The 19537-nt window shown below is 50.6% G+C and overlaps 1 pseudogene; it reads left to right on the top strand.

The window, feature by feature from the left end:
* The first annotated feature begins 17734 nt into the window (after nt 1-17734).
* LOC129512023 (60S ribosomal protein L38-like) lies at nt 17735-17944 on the top strand (annotated as a pseudogene).
* Nucleotides 17945-19537: the final 1593 nt, after the last annotated feature.

The raw sequence follows: 19537 nt of genomic DNA, 5'->3' as shown, positions 1-19537 counted from the left end.
TTGGCCGTGTTAAAGTCATTTGGGGACAAATTGACTATGAAATGGGAAGGAGAACACAAAGAACGGTCTTCAGGAAATAAAAAATAAATAAAAAGGAAATATTCACAGCTTCTGAAATTAACAGACTGAATAGCAAAGCCAAAAGTCAAAGTATCCTCGAAGTAACCTTGGAAATAAAGCATCACGAAAGAGCAGAGGGATGGGCGAGGGAGGAAGGGATGTCCCTCCGAGGAGTGGGAGAGGGCCCGGCAGGCCAAGTCGGGCAGGGCGGGCGGACTGGGCGCGGAGCGAGGCCCTGCCACCAACCCCGGCTTTAACGGCGGTCACTCGGGTGGATGAGGCCTAAAGATTCCACCGCTAATATTTTTTTTATTAATATTTTTTATTTTTTATTTCTGGACTGACTCAGATAAAGAGATTTAGAAGGACTGAGCACCAGCCGATGCACTTCTCTGGACTTCTCTCCTCAATCCGTTGCCAACTTTGATTGAATGGGTGCTGTGGATGTGATTATATAATACTGCCATTTCCAAGCAGTGTTTTTGGTAGGTTTTAATAAACAGACTTTTCAAAAGACGGCAATATAGAATTGTTAGATCCGTTGTTGATCTAAAAATATTTGCTTTATATTTTCATTAAATGACTTCTTTTAATATTTTATTCAGAATACTTATGAACTGCTGCAAAACGGTAATTTATTTTTCCCCAGATCTTGTATTACGTGTTTTTTTCAGACGAGCACAAATCAAAATGAAATGAAAATATGGACAGTTGCTAGGTAGTAAGGGTATCTTTTGATGTGATCATTTGATTGTAATTTAATTTGAGTAGTGATTCCGTAAGAGCTGATCGAGAAAATAAATTTGTTAGAATGAAATAGTCTGTGTCTGATGCATAAACGCTATGTGGGAAGACAAGAGTTCTTTAGAAAATATTTTTTTACTAATGCCAATCCTTAAATGATAGCACTGAGGAAGGAGAGTCTGCTCCACCTAAGGTATATTTGGAAATATAGAGTAAAGGACAGTCATGACAGAAAGTGCTAGTACTTTAACAGAGTTGTCACTCCTTGTTAATCCATAAAGCTCACAACATTATTCTCTCCCTTGGTTTCAGTGGGTGTTTTTAGTGTGTTTATAGGTGAGATTGCCTAAAGACTAGTCCTTTTCTTGGAGATACCTGTGTCCTTTATCATCTTTACCAGAAGATTGGACTACATCACCAGTAAAAAGGTGCCACCTGGTTATTAATGGTTAATACAGAGCTTCCCCCCTAAGTTTAGCCTCTCTTTCCCTTCCCGTCAACCTCGCCATACTGCTAAGTTTCTTTCCTCTTTTTCTGAAGACTAATACTTGTAAAGAATAGCTGTCAAGTCTATAAAATATTTTTGTATTAATTACTGCCCATTAATAACTATATGCAATTCAGTTTAAATTATTAAGATGTTCTGGTGTTTTGTTTTGTTTTGTTTGTTTTTCTTGTGCTGAAAGAATGCAGTTCTGAAATCCTGATGCTGGGCCACACACTACATTACCCTCAGTGTGATGACCAGCTCAGACTTAAGATTCTATTCTACATTTCTATGTTCCGGTCTTTCCCCAGTATGATTCCATATCTTCTTTACTGGTGCTGGGGCTTTGAGTTGTTTTGTTTTTTTTTTTATTATTGTTTTTATTTTTTTGATAACTCTAGGTACACCCTGCAGAGAGGTCACATTTATCAAGTTAATGTATCAATATTTACAATGTGGGAAAATGAAAGTATAATGCCTCAGGTTGTGAGTACTACAGATGCAAAAAGCTCTGCTCAGTAGAGTCCTTGCGTATTGTACTTAAAATAAGTATCTGGGAGTGATAAAGCAATGATTTTATGGATTAATTTAATCTCATTTAGCTGTCACACTTTCTACCTTCTCTCATCTTCCTCTCTCTTCCTCTGACATCGATGCAGGGGTTAAAAAATCCGGAAAACTGTGAGATCAACAAGGAACAGTCATTTCTTCTAGACAGACCCTGTGTCACTTTCATAAATCAAGCCCAGCCAGATGGCCATGTATTGGGTTGCATTATTTTAAACACCAAATCGTACTAAAAATCACAATCATTTTGATTTGTGAAATCTGAAAAAGGCCATATTTATTAAACAGAGAGAAGGAAAAAATGAAAACAAGAAACCACAATTTACTTTTCTTTGCCTTCTTGTTTCCTATTTCTCTTGCTATTGTAATCTCTCTGCCCAGCAGATTTACAACCTGGAGTGGGGGCCGGGGGTGAGGACAAGCTTCATCATTTTTTTGAAGGTCTACAGGGGCAAGCAAAGAAGGCCTTATGAGAAAGCTGAGGATTGGGTGTGGTGGTGGTTTTTATATGGTGGATACTACTGGCACGTGAGATGAAATCCTATTTTCCCTACAGGAATGGCAGTGGTTGATTAGACGGAGAATGGGTCTATTTAAAATTTTAGGAGGTATTTGCTTACTTGATTTGGCTGACGACAAAAGAACTAACATTAGATTTCACACTGTTTTCTACTAAAAAGCAACCTTTGCTGATTACTTTGGAAGAAGCCCAGATTTAGGGGTAGCAGAGTAACTTTTCACTGGAGAAGATGGGAAAGAAAGCCCATTTTATTTCATCATTTTGCATTTTTAAAAGTGAGCTGGTGCTTGCACTCCATATTTTTTTTTAAATCAACCCTTTGAATGTATTTACAAAATGAAATTCATGGTTGAAAAACAAAAGAGGGCAGCTATAACTGAGAGGTTTTGTGCTAAGGCTTATATTGTTACACATGTAAATAATGAAAATATTGTTATATATCACCAGATCTTTTTAATGAATTTGGTCATTGTGTTCCTTTGCAGCGCAAGTGTCTTGTGCTTCGTAAAGTGCCCATTTGTTTCCTCCATTTCAATCCACCCCCTCCTCCCCTTCCAACCCAAAGGAAAGTGACAAAGTTCTGTTCCATCAATCTGGCTAATCCCGAGCTGGGCCCATTTATAGTTTGCAGTGTCCTGTGGCTTCCTGATCAGTCGTCCAAGCCCCTGTCACCTCATTCACCCAACCATCTTCCCCTGCAAGTCTGGGCGATAAATCATTCAAGGTGTATTTAAAATAGTCACTTTGCTGTTGTTGCTCTGCCTTTTTTTTTTTTTAAGTACTTAGCCAAGGACTACTTCTTTGTTCCAAAATAGAACTGTTCATTATTGATCTTAGAGATTCCCTCTGCTTCCCTGTAGCCTCCAGTGTTTGCTTATTACCATGCTCATAATCTGTTTTGTATGAATGGTTTTCAACATTCAGAGAATAATTGGTTCTAATATTAAATGCAGTATATACTATTGATAGTTTTATCGATAAGTGTAATATTTTAAATAATTTTAACAATTAAATTTGTTTTTTAAATTATATATTTGTAAAGTATTTATCCTGTTGGAAGCAACAATATATTGTTGTATTTATTCGTTTATTTTTGTAATAAATGATCAACCTCTTCAAGCTAAATCAAAAATGACACTTTTATATATTTATACAAAATGCATTTTAAGATATGGGCATATTTGCACCAATTTGTATGTAAATAGAGTCAGAGCCATCAATAACTTGTAGCTTTCAGAACTAAATTGAAGGAAGAAACATTCTCTCCACATGGAGTTTAGTTTGCCCAAGTTCCAGGGTAATTAATCAAACTCTAAAATGGATGCAACAAGTATTGGCACTGGATGCAGACTTGAAATTAATTATTTAGGAGGTGGACCTGGTTTTTTTCAAGGCAGAAGGATAGAAATGAAAGAATTCTCTTCTTTCATGAAATGCACGTGGCTGACTGGACTGATTAGAACAGATGCTATGTATCGGTGATAAAAACCTAATACCTGGCTGTGCTCAGACATCTATGCTGGGGGAAAGGTGTTGAGAGTTAAGACTTGGAGGCTCTCAGTGACTCAGAAGCAAGGTGATTGGAAAAAAAAAGAGTTGTGTTATGTTTGCTTTTTAAAAATAGTCCTTGAAATGGCTGTGAGTGAAGAACCTTTCTCTGCTAGTCCTGTTACTGACAGCATGAGCAATCAGTACAGGTGTTGCTGTTGCTGATGTTGGTAAGAGTGAGGCGCGGCAGAGGTGTGGGGGCCACCTCTCCAGCTTTCAGAGTTCTGTAGGTCACTTGGTCATCTCAGTTCCTCAGGGCGGCTGTTCCGAGGGCCTGAAGGTCACCCACGTGACCTCCCGACTGCAGGAGCCCCACCGTGGGCTTGATCTTGATTTCAGTAAGGAAATCAGAGGGCTCTGGGTTTGCCTGAACTTTCCAGTCTAGGAAAGGAAATAGTGCAGAGGCTGGAAGACCTGGGTGGGGGTGGGGGAGCGGAGATAGCAAGAGGGGTACTTGTGTAATCAGATTCTTTGATTTTGTTAGCCTGGCTCATGGCCTATTAATTAGATTACTCTCTCTTTCATTCTTGATTTCACATCCGTGTTTGTTCCTGTATCCTAAAATGTGGGCGCGAGCGTGGCGAGCAGGAGCCTATGATGTCACTGCCGGCCAGCGGCGGCCGCCTGGCCTTCTGGAGAGCTGTGGGCTGCGTTCTTTATGAGTCTTACGAGTCGGGTCTTCCTCGAGGAAGAGTTGGCTCTGGAAGTGACCTCAGAGGGGTCTGGGAAGAGGGCAACTGGCATTCTTGCGGCCGCCCGGTGTGCGCGCTAGTGTGTGTGTGTGTGTGTGTGTGTGTGTGTGTGCGCGCGCGCGCGCGCGCGCGCGCGCCTGGGTGCCGGGGAGGGGAGGGGGCTGCAGATATTCGCGGCCTGGACTCTCCAGCCCCAGGGATGCAGATGGCTTGCTCAGGTGCAGGGCCTGCCTCGAGTGCCATGGGGACCCGAGGAGCGGAGCAGGACAGCGCCGGGGCAGCGGGCGGCGGCAACCCAGCCTCTCCCCGGGACGCAGGGCCGGCCGGGCACCGAGGCGGGGCGGTGGCGGTCGCGGCGGGGTGGCCTCTCCCTGCCCGGCCCGGCCCGGCCGGCGGCCCGGCCCTAACAGCTGCTGCCAGTCCCACAAGTTGTTTTCCTCGTGGCGACCATTCAGCAAAACGCACGATCCTTTCTCAAAGATTTAAATTTCGCGGATGAATTACCATACACCGGTTGCTTAGCAACTAAATTCAAGCAGGCCTAAGAATATGCAAGCTTTTTGTATTCTCATTAATAAAATGCCACTCTGACACAGCAACCCGACTTTGGATCACTGCAACTTCTGTAAAAGCCGTAGGAGAATACAAACCGATCCTGCCATTTAATTACAGATCAAAATGGCTTGAAACGCGATGTTTTGTTCATCTATCTTCCTAAAAGCGATGTAAAAAAATAACGGCTTTTCAAGAGCAGTAGTAATTTTTTTTTCTTTAATGGAGTTGTCTATCGGGTTACTGATAATTGTCAACTGAAACTTTTTTGAAACACAGGTTGAGATACTCCTTTTCATCAGCATCTCTGCTCTCCCCCTCAGTGCCCCGTGCTCTGATCCTGCGCTCGTTCCCCAGCCAGTAACAGTTCTTACCTAATTCTGGAAGTACTCGGGCCTTGGGAGCCCTAGAGACTACAGGGCAGCTGGTGGAGCAATCGACAAGGCCGGTGGCTGGAGAAACACTAAGACGTTGAGGAGAGAGACAGAGAGAGAGAAATGAAAACTTGCGAAAGTTTCCTTGGAAGGTCGGTCGGCTCAGGTTCCAGAGGTTCCGGCGAACACTTTGTGGAACGCAGAGGGGAATGAAAGGTAGAGATGCCTGTCGACCTCTGTGGCACGTTTGCGGATTTTCCGTGCTGGGGCCCAGCCTCCTCTCCCCGGAATTCGGTTGCCACCTCCCCTTCCGCGGACCGCAGAGCTCAGAGGGACTGGGTTCAGGGCCTGCCGACTCCGGCTCTCCCGGAGACCCACCTCCCCGCTGCCCCAAGCCCTGGAGCCCCGGAGGAAACGTACAGACAGAGCTGGACCCCCTGGGTCTTCAAAGACTCTGGCCCAGCCCGGAGCCTGGGATTTACAGAAGGCGGGCACTTTGTGTGTCCTCCCGAAGGGTGCGGCGCCGGGACGGGGACGCGCGGGCTCAGAGTGAGGGGCTAACCCTTTGCTCTACGCAGCCCGCCCGTGGGGGGAGCAGGGGTCAGAGAGGACTGGCCTCGTGCGCGGGGAGGTCGCATTGTTCGGGAGTGCGCCGAGATCTAGGAGGCCGGAGCTGTGCAGCGGGGGCAGGGAGGAGGAGGCCGGCGGCTTTGTGAAGTTTGGGGCCTCCAGGCCCTGCGCGCCGCACTCGGGAGTGCAGTGCTCGGGGAGCCCCGCGCACTCGGCTTCCGCGGGTGGGGGAGCTCGAGCCCCGGGGGGAACCCCGGAGGAGGCTGCGTGTGCCCGGCCCGGGCCTGGCCACCTCCCCGCGCCCCGGCCCCGGCGCCCCGGGCCTGCGCGGCGACACAGAGCCCGCTGCGGACGGGCGCGGGCCGCGGGGAAGGCAGGGGTGCCAGCGGCAGCGCGGGGCCGGTCCCCCGCCCGGATGACCGCGCGCCCGCCCGGCTCCTGGAGCGGTCACAGGAGGCCGAGGTCCGCTCTAGAAAGATCCAGGGACAAAACTGAAACTCTCCAGATGGGTTCCAATAACCTTCCCAGGGAGCCAAGCCCCTTCCTTTGCACTTTGGCAAACGTGAGAACTTTAGAGGTGGCTCTTCCCCCCCACCCCGGGGTCAGTCTGGACGCTCAAGGATACGATATCCACCCCGCCCCCCCCATCAGCTGCCTCAATTTTATCCGATTTCTTTATAGTGAACAGGAAAAAAAAAAAGTGGAAATCATACCAGAGGTTGAAATATTTGCTGTATTAAGTGCTCAGAGGCATTCGAGTTCGTTTTTCAGTAAAATGTACATAGTAAACAGGAAGCCATTTATTTACAAATACAATTGCCCCAGACAAGCCACATTCCATGTACGTAATTCATTAATAGAATTCGTTCCTTTTCCTCCCTTTGGAAAGAGAAATTTTAGCTTTTAAAAATAGCTGGGTCTTGGGGGAGGGGAAACAGCTTGGTTACCTGTTCCTAGAAAAAGAAGCAGGGATGTCTAGCCAATTATTGTCTGTGGGGGTGTTAAACAGTGTAAAATAAGCATTTACGAGGCGTGGAGAACTTTTTTTTTCTTCTTTTTCACTCTTCAGAAAATGAGTTTGTTGGTCCATGGTTGCTGTCACTGGAGTTGACCAGTGGAAATGTGCTGGGAATGTAATCCTAGTTGGCGTGTGTGCGCCTATACATGTGAACAAAGCTAAAATTTAAATAACTTGAGCTGGCTGGGAATATACCAGAATTTTATCCATAAAAGTCATTAGTTGCCATAGTTTTAGAAATGTCTGTGGAAACGTGCCTGTCATTCTCTCTCCTTCTTGAGAGGCGTGATCCTGGGGAGATGCTAGCACAGGGCTCCCTAGTCACCAGTATAGGCCAGTACCAGTTACCTAGAGAACCTGAGTGTGGTCTTCCCTAATCTGAGAAGCTACCTTGAAGTGAAACCCCTGTCCTTGCAAGTTGGGAAGAGGGACCTTGTTTGGGAGAGAACCATCTGGGGAAAGGAAGAATGAAGTGTGGGTCTCTGGGTGACCTGGTGAGTAGCAAGTAAACATCAGAAGCACAGGACATGCCGAGGTGTGTCTGGGGCTTTGTGACATCCCAAGACATGACATGTTTACAAAGGACAAAAAGAGTGATAAACTGTTCGTGTTTCATTGTTGTAGCTACAAAATAACAGGCCGGACGCTGAGAGGAAAGCAAAAACATCTTTTTAATACAAAAACAAAAGCAAAAGGACAAGGGATGTTCTGATGAAGAGCTTCCTGGGAGATTGCACATTAGTTGTGTCCTCCAGGACTGCCTCCCGGCAGAAGGCAAGCCCATTTAGTGGGCTGGAACACTGCACACTGAAATAGAATAGATATTCATTTCAAAGAGCTCACTTTGTGCCAGCACTGAAATAAAAGGTGCCAAAACCTGCTACCCTCACTCTACCCGGGGTTCAGGCAGGGCAACTTGGAGGTGTGAGCTGGGGCTGGGCAGGTTTGTTCTACTCCTCCACCCCTGTAAGAATCTGGGAGGCAGAGAGTCTATTTTTCATTTACACTTCCGAGGTTGAAAACTCCCCAGCAGAGTTTTTTAAAAATAAATTTAAAAGCCTAATCAGAGGACTAGTGTCACCCAGAAACTAACAAAATGAAAATAAATGCCTTCCTAGCTTGGTCTGGAGAATCTGTAGGTTACAATGTGGGAAAAACCCATTAGTGAACACAATAACGTCTACAAAGTATTTTTAATTAACATTTTGGAGGGGGAAGAAGTCTTTCAAACTTGCTCAGGCGGCCCTACTGATTATACTTTGTACTCCTTGAAGATTCTTCCCGAGGTTTAGAAATGTCTCGACCTGAGAAATGTCCTTAATTCTTCCAAGAACTATTTAATAGTTGTCCTGGATGTTTTCAACAAGAGAAGGATGCAGAGTAAGTAGTCTTGGGTCCAAGGAAGCCTGGGGGAGTGGAGGTGGTGGTACTGAGCAACCTGCACCTGAGATGGAGCTTTTCAATGAGGAGGGGCCACCGGGGTCCCCACTATTTACATATGTACCTGATCCCACCGGCTTTCCTCTATTTATCAAAGAGGGGGACCTTGCTAGCCAGGCGAGGCCGTAAAAGGGAAGGGAGAGACCAAAGGACAGATCAGTTACTTGCCCACTTTGTTCCTGGGCCTTGAACTCGGCTTCAAGGAGGGAAATAAAAGTCTCCAGGGAATGAAGCCCCCCACCTCTATTAGCATCACCCTGACACTCTCACCCCCACCTCGTGGCCAGAAAAACCGTGTGCCGGCTGATTTGCAGCAAAATGGTAACTTGAGGAACCCTGTGTGAGTGTTACATAACATACAGAACTTTCTACAGGGAGAGGTGCTTCTGTCTGATTTTTCTCCCAGTGACTCTACACAGGCATTAAGGCCTAGAAAGGAGGAATGAAGACAAATTAGATAGGAAGTCTATGGGGAAATGCATAGCCATATATGGCGAAGCATGTAAGTTTACTTGCATCTCTTCTGTGCCCCAGCGTCCTTTAAACACCCTACCTAGAGCTGTGCTTTGACCAAAAGAGGAGTCATGTCTAATTTGGGCTTTGGAGGGGAGGACAAATCATATTCAAGGATTGCTGGGACCTGGTGGCCCTAAAGCCAGTAGAAGCCAAGTTAGTTCCGAGCTCTGTATTATCCTCACCCAGCTCTTTCTGAAAGAATCCTCAAACCCTTACTCTGGGAGGGAAAGTTACCCCTTCCTCCATGCACCCCGCTGTGCCCATCGCAGTCCCAGGTGCTGGTGGCAGGTGAGCCACTCATTCACCAGCAGCAGGAGTCCACCACTGGAGCAGTCCGAGGTCACATTCAGAAAGCCTGTTCTTCCAGAAGAGCCTCCCAAGGCAAAGGCGGTTGGAACCGTGTTCATTTGCCCCAAGCACGTAGGGGAGATTGGAACCAAGGGACAAGCCTTTCACAGGAGGGCATCTGGAGCAGGGCAGTTGATCTGGGCAGATCCCCAGCGCCAGGCCCTCTTCGCAGGGGGACAGGGTTGGGGGGGTGATGGGGAGACCAGGAGGGGGAGCTGCTAAAGGCGCGAAGGCTGACAAAGCTATAACAAAGGATTCCTGCAAAAGTAGTACCAAGGATCTTTAAATTATCACACACCTTACAGGCGTGTCCCCTGCTTCCGGGACACAGAGTCCGTAGGTTGTTCCCTGGGGCTCGGCAGATGTGCCCCAGCTATCAATGGTGTGGGGCTGGCTGCCTGGCCTCACAGCCTCGGCCCCTGCACTACTGCAGGCCACCCCGGCATGGGTGGGGGGCTGTGCCTGGGTCCCCTGGGCCTGTCGGTGGCCGTTCCCTGGCGGCCGGGTGACGCAGTGGTCTTGTTGAACAACATCCCTCGCCCTGGATTGGCCCCTGGAAGGTGACAGACTGCAATCCAGCAATCCCTATGCCTCCCTGCTGGGCAAGAAGAGCGCTGGAGAAAAGGGGAGCTCCTGGGAGTGGCAGCTATCTGAGTCACCTTGGCCTTTGCAAGGAGAGCCAGCAGGACACGGTGGAAAAGATACACCCAGGACACGCTTTTGGTGTGCTCACAGAGCCTAGGCTTGGGCGCCCGGTCCTCCCACCACCCCCCACCAGGTGGAGGCGGGGGAGGGGAACCTGATGTCCTCTGGCCCCTCTATCACCCCTGCCTCCAGGCCTCCTGCTTCCGCCATCAGAACCTGGTAGGCACCCAGCACCATCGGTGGATAAGCACTGAAGCCCTAGCATCTGGGGAGGAAAAACTTAACAGCAAAGCCAGAGAGTGATTGTGAGTGGTGAGAGGGTACAGCCTAAGGACCCCAAAACTTCACCCTCAGTGCCTCCAGCCAGGATCCCTAGGCACCCAGAGCAGCTCCCACATGCCTCTGGGAGCTGAAGTGAGGAGCATTTTTCAGGGATTGCTGGACCCAGGAGCAGAGCTCAGGGAGACAAGAGAAATGAGAGAAGCCCTCAGCCTCTGAGGTCAAAAGGAAGAAGTAAAGGAACCGCTGAGATCCAGGCACCCCTCCATGTATGACAGAGGAGGGAATGAGAACAAAACCCGGAGAGAGAGGTAGAGGTGGGTACAAACTGTGCTCAGTGACCATCTCTCTCCTTCATGGTGTCCCCTTTCTTTCATTCAACTCAGAGGGAGCCCCTCAGAATGGCTGCAGACATGGGGCATCCAGCTGCCTGTGCCCACCCAGTTGGGCCTCTAAGCCCCCACCACCCTCCCAGCAGCCCCAAGAGGAAGGTCGGCCCAACTGGCTCCAGCCCTCAGGCCAGGACTCCAGAAGCCTCTGCCTCCCCAACTTGCCCCCCCACACCCTTGGCTGGCCTGGGCGGGCGGGGGCTCCGACCTCACAAATGGCCTCGGCAGTGGGGCCCCCTAGGAAATTCCAGCCAGGCAGCCCCGCAGCGGGGAGGGCTGGAGGCAGCGGGGAGGGCTGGAGGCCGTGAGTGACACTGGCTCCTGCCCCTGGCTCCGTACAAGTGCAAATGAGATGCTTTCTGGCTGATCAGTCCACTGTATTTTATGCAACTTAATGTCTATGTCTTGTCAACTCTTCCAGTCAAGAAGAATAGCAGAAAATTTTAACGAGAACTTGTGTGTGCGTGTGGTTTGCGTGTGGTTTCCGACTACAATTCCATGCGGGGAGATGGGGTGAGACTGGAGACAGGGAGGCTTGCTGACATGAGCAGCGCTAGAGAAAGCCCCCTAAAATGCAACCTTAGGCCACAGAGAAAGAAAAAAGAGGCAGGATGGGATATGACTGCGGACAAGAGACCCTGATGAAACAAGGTGGGTTTCTGGCTGGGAAAAGTTTAAAGTTCTAATCTTTCTTTTTAAGGAACAAAATCTATTTGTGTTTACTGGGGTGCCGGGGACAGATCAAACTCCTTCTGCCAGCTTACCTCACATCTTGAACAACTGCCTCCACCTCTGACCAGACTCCCCCACCAGGTTGCCAGGTTTTCTGAGAAAGCAAGTCTGGCCAGACCTAGGTGATGTGACCTTCCTGTAGCTTAAATTTAGGGGGTGGGGGGTGTGCAGGGCAGGTCGGAGGGACCAAAGGGCCCTCTGGTATCTGGCCCCAGGTCACCTCAAATAGTTCACATGGGCACTTGGGAAGACTCACATGGGCACTCAGGTCTTTTTCTTTTTTCTTTTTCTTTTTTCTTTCTCTCTCTCTTTCTTTTTTCCTACCATAGAGCCCTAGAACTCCTGGTAGTACAGCCAGAGAGGACCAGAGGGCCAGCTCCACCTTCCACCCCCGCCCCTCCTCATAGGAATTGTGTCTCTGGCTTGTCTGCAGCTGACCCAAGGCCCGGGAACAATGGGTTTTCTTAGCCCTGTTCCCAAGCTCTGCCCCTCTCCCCCCTGCCAGGCTCAGTGGTAGGCAGGGCCCAAATGGCTGAGAGTAAGGGAAGCTTCATGCCAGCTCTTGCCCCCTCTTTCATGGTGTTCCCAGGGTCAGCAGGGAATTTGTTGCTGACATATGAAGCTGTCCTGTGAAGATCTGCTTCTGGGGTTCGGCTGCCCACTCAAGGAAGCTAGGGTAGTTTTACTCTGAGGCCTCAGGCTCTTCTGAAGTTGCTAGCAGCTGGGGCCAGGCAGAAAAGGCAAGTACCCAGGGGCCAGAGGAAGGAGACTAGCCCAGGCCCATTTCATTCAGGTGAGGGGTTTGGACCTTTCGGGCATCCTGGATGGTTCCAGCCTCTCCTGTTACCTATGGAGGAGTCCTCCTCTGCTGTGTTCCTTGGCTGAGGTGTGAGATCCCTCTCTGTTGGGCAATTAACTCTAACAAAATAGAACGGGGAGGGGGTGATCATGTGCTTCACATCAGGAGAAGGGGCCACCCGGCACTCTGAAACCATCCAAACTTTCACGCCGCTTAGCAGAGGAGTTTGCTTCTCACAAGCAGCTCAGATTTCTGCCAGCCAGAGCCCGGGCATCTCCATACCAGCCTGGTAAACACATCAGAACCAGATGCACGCTGCTGCTCTGGGCCTCCACCCGGGAGCCAAGGTGCGGGGCAAAGTCCCAAACCAGACGGACTTGACACTCACTGCCCCCGACTCACTCAGCGTCCTGAGGGGCCCATACGAAGGGCTGAACTCTGGGGCTCGGAGCAGAGGTGACCTGCACCAAAATGAACTGCTGGCTCATCCAACTGTCTGGCTGCTTAGCCCACCTGCTTCGTGGGCACTTGGGAAGAGCTCTGGTCTTTTTCTTTTTCTTTTTTCTTTCTCTATCTCTTTCTTTTTTCCTAGCATAGAGCCCTAGAACTCCTGGTAGTACAGCCATAGAGGACCAGAGGGCCAGCTCCACCTTCCACCCCCTGCAAGGACCAGAGCCCCTGCAAGCTGCCCCATCTTCTCTTCTTGCTATGGAATCCCCACCAGCAGTCCATTCCCTTGTGCCCCCCACGCTGCCTCCTCCCATCCCAGAACCTATCCATTGGGGATAGAAAGGGTGTCAATAAAGAGGCAAGCAGGAGTGACAAACCATCTTCAGAAATAAAGAAACCCAGCCACAGCAGCCTTTGCACCAAGAGAGGCTTCTCACTAACCTTTACTTTTCAAACAGTCGCTCAGCTTTTGACAGGCCCACACCATTTCACCCCAGGAGCAAAAAGAAAATGTAAAACCTAGGCCAATTCCTTCTTCCTCCTTTGCTTCCTTAGCTCACCATTCCTCACTTCCTCACCTCCCAGCCATCTCGATATCCACTACTCTCCATCCGAAGGTTTATAGACACTCGCTCCTTAAAATTTTCTAGGGCTTAAGTATTCCCAGAGTAACCGGTGAGAGAACGCACCCTGCTCACCCCACCTCTGCCTCCAAACCTTGTAACCACCATCAGCAGTTATACATCGCATAACTCGATGCCTGGTGGAAACGTGGACTCCATTATTTATCAGAAGTAGCAATAAACTTTACTGAAAGAAATAGAGTCAGCATTGACTATGGGCTACCTACTGGAGAACTCTTTGGAAACATCCCCTCTACCTTCTTACCTCCTTTATTGGGGTGGAGTGCTGTAAAAATCTTAGGTAGCAGACTTCTCAAAACAGCCTGATTACCTTGAGCAGGTTTGGAGTCCTCCACTCCAATCATGAGTAATAAAGTCACTAATAGTCGTAATTGGTTTTTAATTGCTTGATCTGATTGGTGGCTTTCTTCCTGACCCCATTTGGTTTCTTGGGGGGGGGGGGGAAGTACAGGTGGTCCAGAAGCAGTAAGGGGAAGCCATTTGCAGGCAACTTTTTCAAGCAGAAGGGAAAGTACTTTTGTTATATTTGCAGACATGTGTCTCACACATTTTTTCCCCTGCTTTTTGTAAACTATCTAAGAATAAACATTACAGATCTGGGTTTTAATTCCTCCAGATGGGATCATAAAGTACCTAGGAGAGATTTTATATATATATATATATATATATATATATATATATATATATATATATATATATAATAGAATTGAGGACACATGGCTGTTGTTCACATTGAAAGCCGAATAGAGACTCCAGGCAAAAGCAAGAACAACTGAACTGTCCGTGGAATCCAGTATCTGGGCAAGTTCACTTTATTCCTTCTCAGGAAGAGGGTCTGCGGCGGCGAGGAAAAGTTTGCCCAGGTCTTTGAAGCGGGACACCGCGCGGGGCGGGCCAGACCTTCCCACTAGCCAGGCAGTTGGGCTGGGGGCTTGGCGACCCTTCTTGGCAGATCATGCCCCCCACGCCACGCCACCCCCCTCCTCTCTCTCTCTCTCTCTCTCTCTCTCTCTCTCTCTCCTGTCCCCGGGGCCTTCGATCGCCCAGGCTCTCCTCTTGAGGACCCCACCGGAGAACTTGCTCTGCGCCTCGGGGCCGCCCGCCCTCTCCTCCTGCCCGCTCCGCCGCGCTCCGGACTCACCCCGCGCGGTCCTTCCACTCCGCACAGGCAGGAAACCGGCCTCAGTCCGGGCAACATTTGAAACCACGTTTTATCAATACCATCAAAGACCGGCTCGCACGCGGAGGGCTCTGAGCTCCCGAGCCCGCTTCTTGCAGAAACCCGGGTATAGAGGGAGGGCGGTAGGGGCGAGAAATCCTCCCTCCAACCGCGATTTCAGCTTTCTTATGGAAATGAACGCGACGGCCCGCTCGCCCCGCGCCCAGCTCCCGGCCCCAGCCCCCGTGCTCCTAGCCCTTTGCTCTCCTCAGCCCCCGCCCTCCCAGCCCCGGGTTCTCGCCGGGGCCCGCGGGTGTGGACGCGCTCGCCGTGCGCCTGGGCCCTGCGCGCGCGGGGACCCTGGCCGCTGGGCTCCCCTCCGCCAGGCCGGCCGCCCCAGGCCTGGAATATTCCGAGATCGCGACTTTCTTAAAGGAGAACCCACCGCGCGGCAAAGTTCGCCGCCGCCGGGAGGCACAAAGGAGGGTCTGGGCTCCCGGGAGCTCCTGAGGTTGGTTGGGGCGACGCATCGCGGGTCCGCCGCGGGGTCCGCTCTGGCTGCTGTGAAGGAGACGATCAGGGGACGGCAGCGCCTTCTCGTCGAGCCACTTTTCTCGCAGGGCAAGGACGGAGAGATGCGCTTGGTGGCGGAGACAAAGCTCCCACCTGGATCCCTGATCGCTTCTTTTAAGATCAGCGATCGCATCTTACGTCCTGGGGTACTCAGGGGCTTTTGAAAAAAGGAGGCCGTTAGACTGCACCCCTCGGGCTCAGCCTGCGTTGGGGTCAGCAAGAAAGTTTGCCCCCCGGTTGCTGGAGACGCACGCACGCACGCACGAAGTTTATTAAACCTTGCACTCAGCAGTTTTCTTTGAACCGTTAAGGCAACAAACCCCGCACCTGCCCCCTTCTCGTAGAGCCGGGGCGGTGAGCCCAGGGGGAGGGAGGGGTGGCGGCGAGCGCGCCCCGGGGCCGGTGTCTGCGCCCCAGGACGCGGCCCCGCTCGGACCCTCTCCTCGCGCGCACCCAGGCCCGGGGCTCCCCCGCCCGCCGCGCCGGCCTCCCCAGGCTGCGGCCGGGCGCCCGCCTCCTCCGGGGAGCGCAGCCGGGGGCCGGGCAGCGAACCCAAGTGTTCCCCACTCGGGCGAGGAGAAAGGCCAAAGTTCTCGGCGGGCGGTGCGGGGGGGCCCCCCCGGGAGCGCGCTCCGGTCCGGCCCGGCTGACCCGCGACGGGGCCCCGCCAGGTGCCAGGGCGACGCCCGCGCCTGTGCCCGGCCTCGCGCGCGCCCTCCCAATCACACTCACTCACACTCACACTCACACCCCGCGGTGCTTTTTGTTCGGGGCCAGGCTCACTTTCACAAGTGGTTAGAAAGTCTCGAGCGCCATCTAACGGGAGCAGCAAAAAGTTGGCGCTGGGTGGAGGTTAGGACCCACGAGGCGCGGGGGCCCGGCGGTGGAGGGTCCTGTGCCCCGCCCTCCCCGTGCAGGGGGCCTCGCGTGCCCCACCGCATCCCCGGCACGCACGGACAGACACGCCCTGGAACCCCGGAGCCCCCCTCCGAAGGCCACTTTCCCAGGAAAGCGGTGGCCGCCTGCGCGCCGCCCGCCGCCGCCGCCGCCGCCCGCCTGCCGCCTGGGACTGTCCCAGGCGCCCTGCCCTCGCCTCCCTTCCGGGTTCCCCCGGGCCACAGAGGAGGACGGATCGCCCTGCACCTGCCTTGACAGGGTCCTGCTGTTGCTCGAGTTCTCTCTTTTTCCTTTCGGGCCGTGATGGAAAGTCCCAAGAAGCCCTGGGAGAGCACACCTGTTTTCCAAAAGGAACGACCATATAATGAAGAGCGGCCAGAGACGCTTCCAGGGGGATCGGGAAAGGAGGTGAAAGAGGATAACGATAAGGAAACAGAAAAGAAAAAAAAAAAAAGAAAGAAACAGAAAAGAAGTGCTCAACCGAGGAGAGTTTAGTCCTGCGGTGGCCTCAGGAGAGCTTTAATGTCCCCAGGGAGGGAGGGAGGGATTGGGTTCTGAAGAGCAGTCCTGGTAAGTGCGCGGAATTTGCAAATGGTGAGGTCCAGGACGGAAGGGTCTCTGAAGAGGGCAAAGGAGGGGAATGGGAGAGAGGGACCCACCTCCGTTTGAGGAGTTCCAGGCCTCTCCTAAAGGTTCCAGGACACTGCGAGGCACTTGGTCACAGGAGATAGAAACTGGGACAATGCACTCCTGTCAGGTCAGGAGATCTGCAGGGTCTGGGAAGGCAGGAGAGAGGCTGGTATCTCTGACCTGCTATGAATCAAGGCTGACGAGGAGGAGAGGTGCGGGTCAGGCCTAATCACCTGGGATCTCAGGAGATCCCAGGGCTGCCAGCTGTCCTTCAGGTTAACAGTGGGAGTGACCAGTCTCCGATGCCTCCCAGTAAAGGGCCAGGGGCAGAAAGGCCTGTGGACAGCCTTTGGGCAGGGGGGTGGAGGGTTGAAGCTGGCCATGTGATCAGAGGTGGCCAGGCTGGAGTCCAGATTCCAGGAGGAAGTGTTGGATCTCCGTGATGACCCTCTGTCTTCCCTTCCTCGGGGATATAGAATAGAGATCCGAAAGCCTTTTCCTCCCTCAAATGTTATGAGGCTAGAACATGCTGTCAGATGGACTAATACTTTTTGTGGTACAATACACATACATTTATCATGTTAACCATTTTGAGGTGTGTAGTTCAGTGGCATTAAGGACATTCCCATTGTGTACAACCATCACCACCATCCATCTGCAGAACATTTTCATCTTTTAAACTGAAACTCTCTACCCATGAAACACGAACTCCACATTCCCCTTTCCCCAGGCTCTGGGGGAACCATTCTACTTTCTGTCTCTATGGATTTAACTACTCTAGGTACCTTATGGAAGTGGAATCATCCACTGTTTATCCTTTTGTGACTGGCTTACTTCACTCAGTTCAGTATCCTCCAGGTTCATCGGTGTCGTAGCCTGTGTCAGAATTTAGTTCCTTTTTAAGGCTGAATAGTATTCTGTTGTATGGGAAGACCACGTTTTGTTTATCCATTCATCCATCAGTGGACACTTGAGCTGTGTCCACCCTTTGCATATTGTGAATAAAGCTATGAACTTGGGCCTACAAATAGCTCTTTGAGAATCCGGGGTAATACGCGAGTGGGTGCCGGCCGCGTGCTACCCCCCGCGCACCCCGTTGCCATGCCTCGCAAAATCGAGGAAATCAAGGACTTCTTGCTGATGGCCCGGCTGAAAGGACACCAAATCCATCAAGATCAAGAAGAATAAGGATAATGTGAAGTTTAAAGTTCGATGCAGCCAATATCTTTATACTTTGGTCATCACAAAGAGAAGGCAGAGAAACTCAAGCAGTCTCTGCCCCCAGGTTTGGCAGTGAAGGAGCTAAAATGAACCTGGCCCACTGATTTGAACTATATTAAAATTTTTTAAATTCTAAAAAAACCCAAACAAACAAATAGCTCTTTGAGCTCTTCACTTTTGATTCTTTGGGGTCTATACCTAGAAGTGGAATTGCTGGATCATCTGGTAAGTCTACATCTAATTTTCTGAGGAGCAGTCATGCCATTCTCCATAGTAGCTGCACCATTTTTCATTCCTGCCAGCAGTGAATAAGCGTTCCGATTTCTCCACATCCTCACCAGCACTTGCTGTGTTCTGGGTTTTTCTTCTTCCTCCTCCTCCTCTTCTTCTTTTTTATACTAGCCATCCTAATGGGCATGAAGTGGTAACTCACTGTAGTTTTAGATCTTTGTTTCAAGTGTAAATGTACAAACATAATGAAATAATAACTAATAAGGCAATTTAACCACAGATTTTTAGCAGAGTGGAGATATCCTGGTAAGTAGTTCAAATCTCTGCTCTTTTGTATTGCATCCAGTTCTAGAAAGAGAGGGAGAAGAGAAATGGCCAAGAGAGAGGAGCACACAAAACTAACACTGCTTGATGACCATGTTTTGGCACCACTTTCTAATCACGAGCTGGAACATGGAGTGGATTTGGATTAATAAGCCTTGTTCCTTTCTTTGTTTCCAGAAGGAGACCAGAGATTCACCCTGTCTTAGTGGGGGTGGGGTGGGGAATGATGCTTGTCTTCTTCCTGGATTCTTTGATTTGTTTGGATTGAAAGACATGCTAGTGTCCCAGACATCGGCCATGTGGACTTCTGGAAATCTTTGAAGTCCTTTTCTTCTAGGAGGGGAGAAAAAAAAAAAGCAAGTGTGCAAGCAGGGCGGGGGGGCTGCCATTGTACTCCCAGAATCCCTTGCTTGGACGCTCTGTCTCGTACAAAGCATCCTTCCACTTCCTTCCATGGCCCTGTCTACCAGTAACCTCATGCCAGTCTTATTTAGTTCTTATGTGTAGTGTATTTACAAAGCGCTCTATTATCTTTTCTTCTTTTTTTACAGTAGTGCCTGGGGAAACAGGCTAGTGGTTTTGTTTTGGCTTTTTTTTTTTAAGTGAACTCTACCTCTCCCCCCCTCCCCTGTGTGGGGCTCAAGCTTAGGACCCTGAGATGAAGAGCCGTCTGCTTTACCAACTGAGCCAGCCTGGAACTCCCAGGTTAGTGTTTTTATTGCCCAGATTTTCAGTGGAAATATCTAGAGCAGGTCCAAGAGGCTACACGGAGAGATGGTGGCCGAAGCTCTTAGCCTGAAATTTCCTTGGCCCACTGAAGCACACTCTTCCTTCCATCTGACAGGAGGGTTGGCACAGGATGGAGATGAGAGAAACCAGAGCAGCAAGCCTTGGCAGGGACCTCGACCTCCCTTCTGCCACCAGGCCAACTTTGCCGCTTGCTGAACAGCTAGGGCTCGGTGGTGGCGGTGCCGGTGCGGTAGCTCTCCGGGGCTCAGGGGGTGCAGGGGAGGGGGCTGGGCACCCCTTGGGGAAGGGTGCTGCCAAGACAGTTCCCAGCACCACAGCTCCAGCCTTCGTCTGGCCCTCCCCTTTAATTGCTGTGTCTGCTCCCCAGAGAGAAGGATG

Source organism: Nyctereutes procyonoides, unplaced genomic scaffold, assembly GCF_905146905.1.
Source record: "Nyctereutes procyonoides isolate TBG_1078 unplaced genomic scaffold, NYPRO_anot_genome, whole genome shotgun sequence".
In the NCBI taxonomy this organism is placed as follows: Eukaryota; Metazoa; Chordata; class Mammalia; order Carnivora; family Canidae; genus Nyctereutes; species Nyctereutes procyonoides.
Note: the sequence above shows the minus strand (reverse complement) of the source record. Positions and strands in the feature narration are given on the sequence as shown.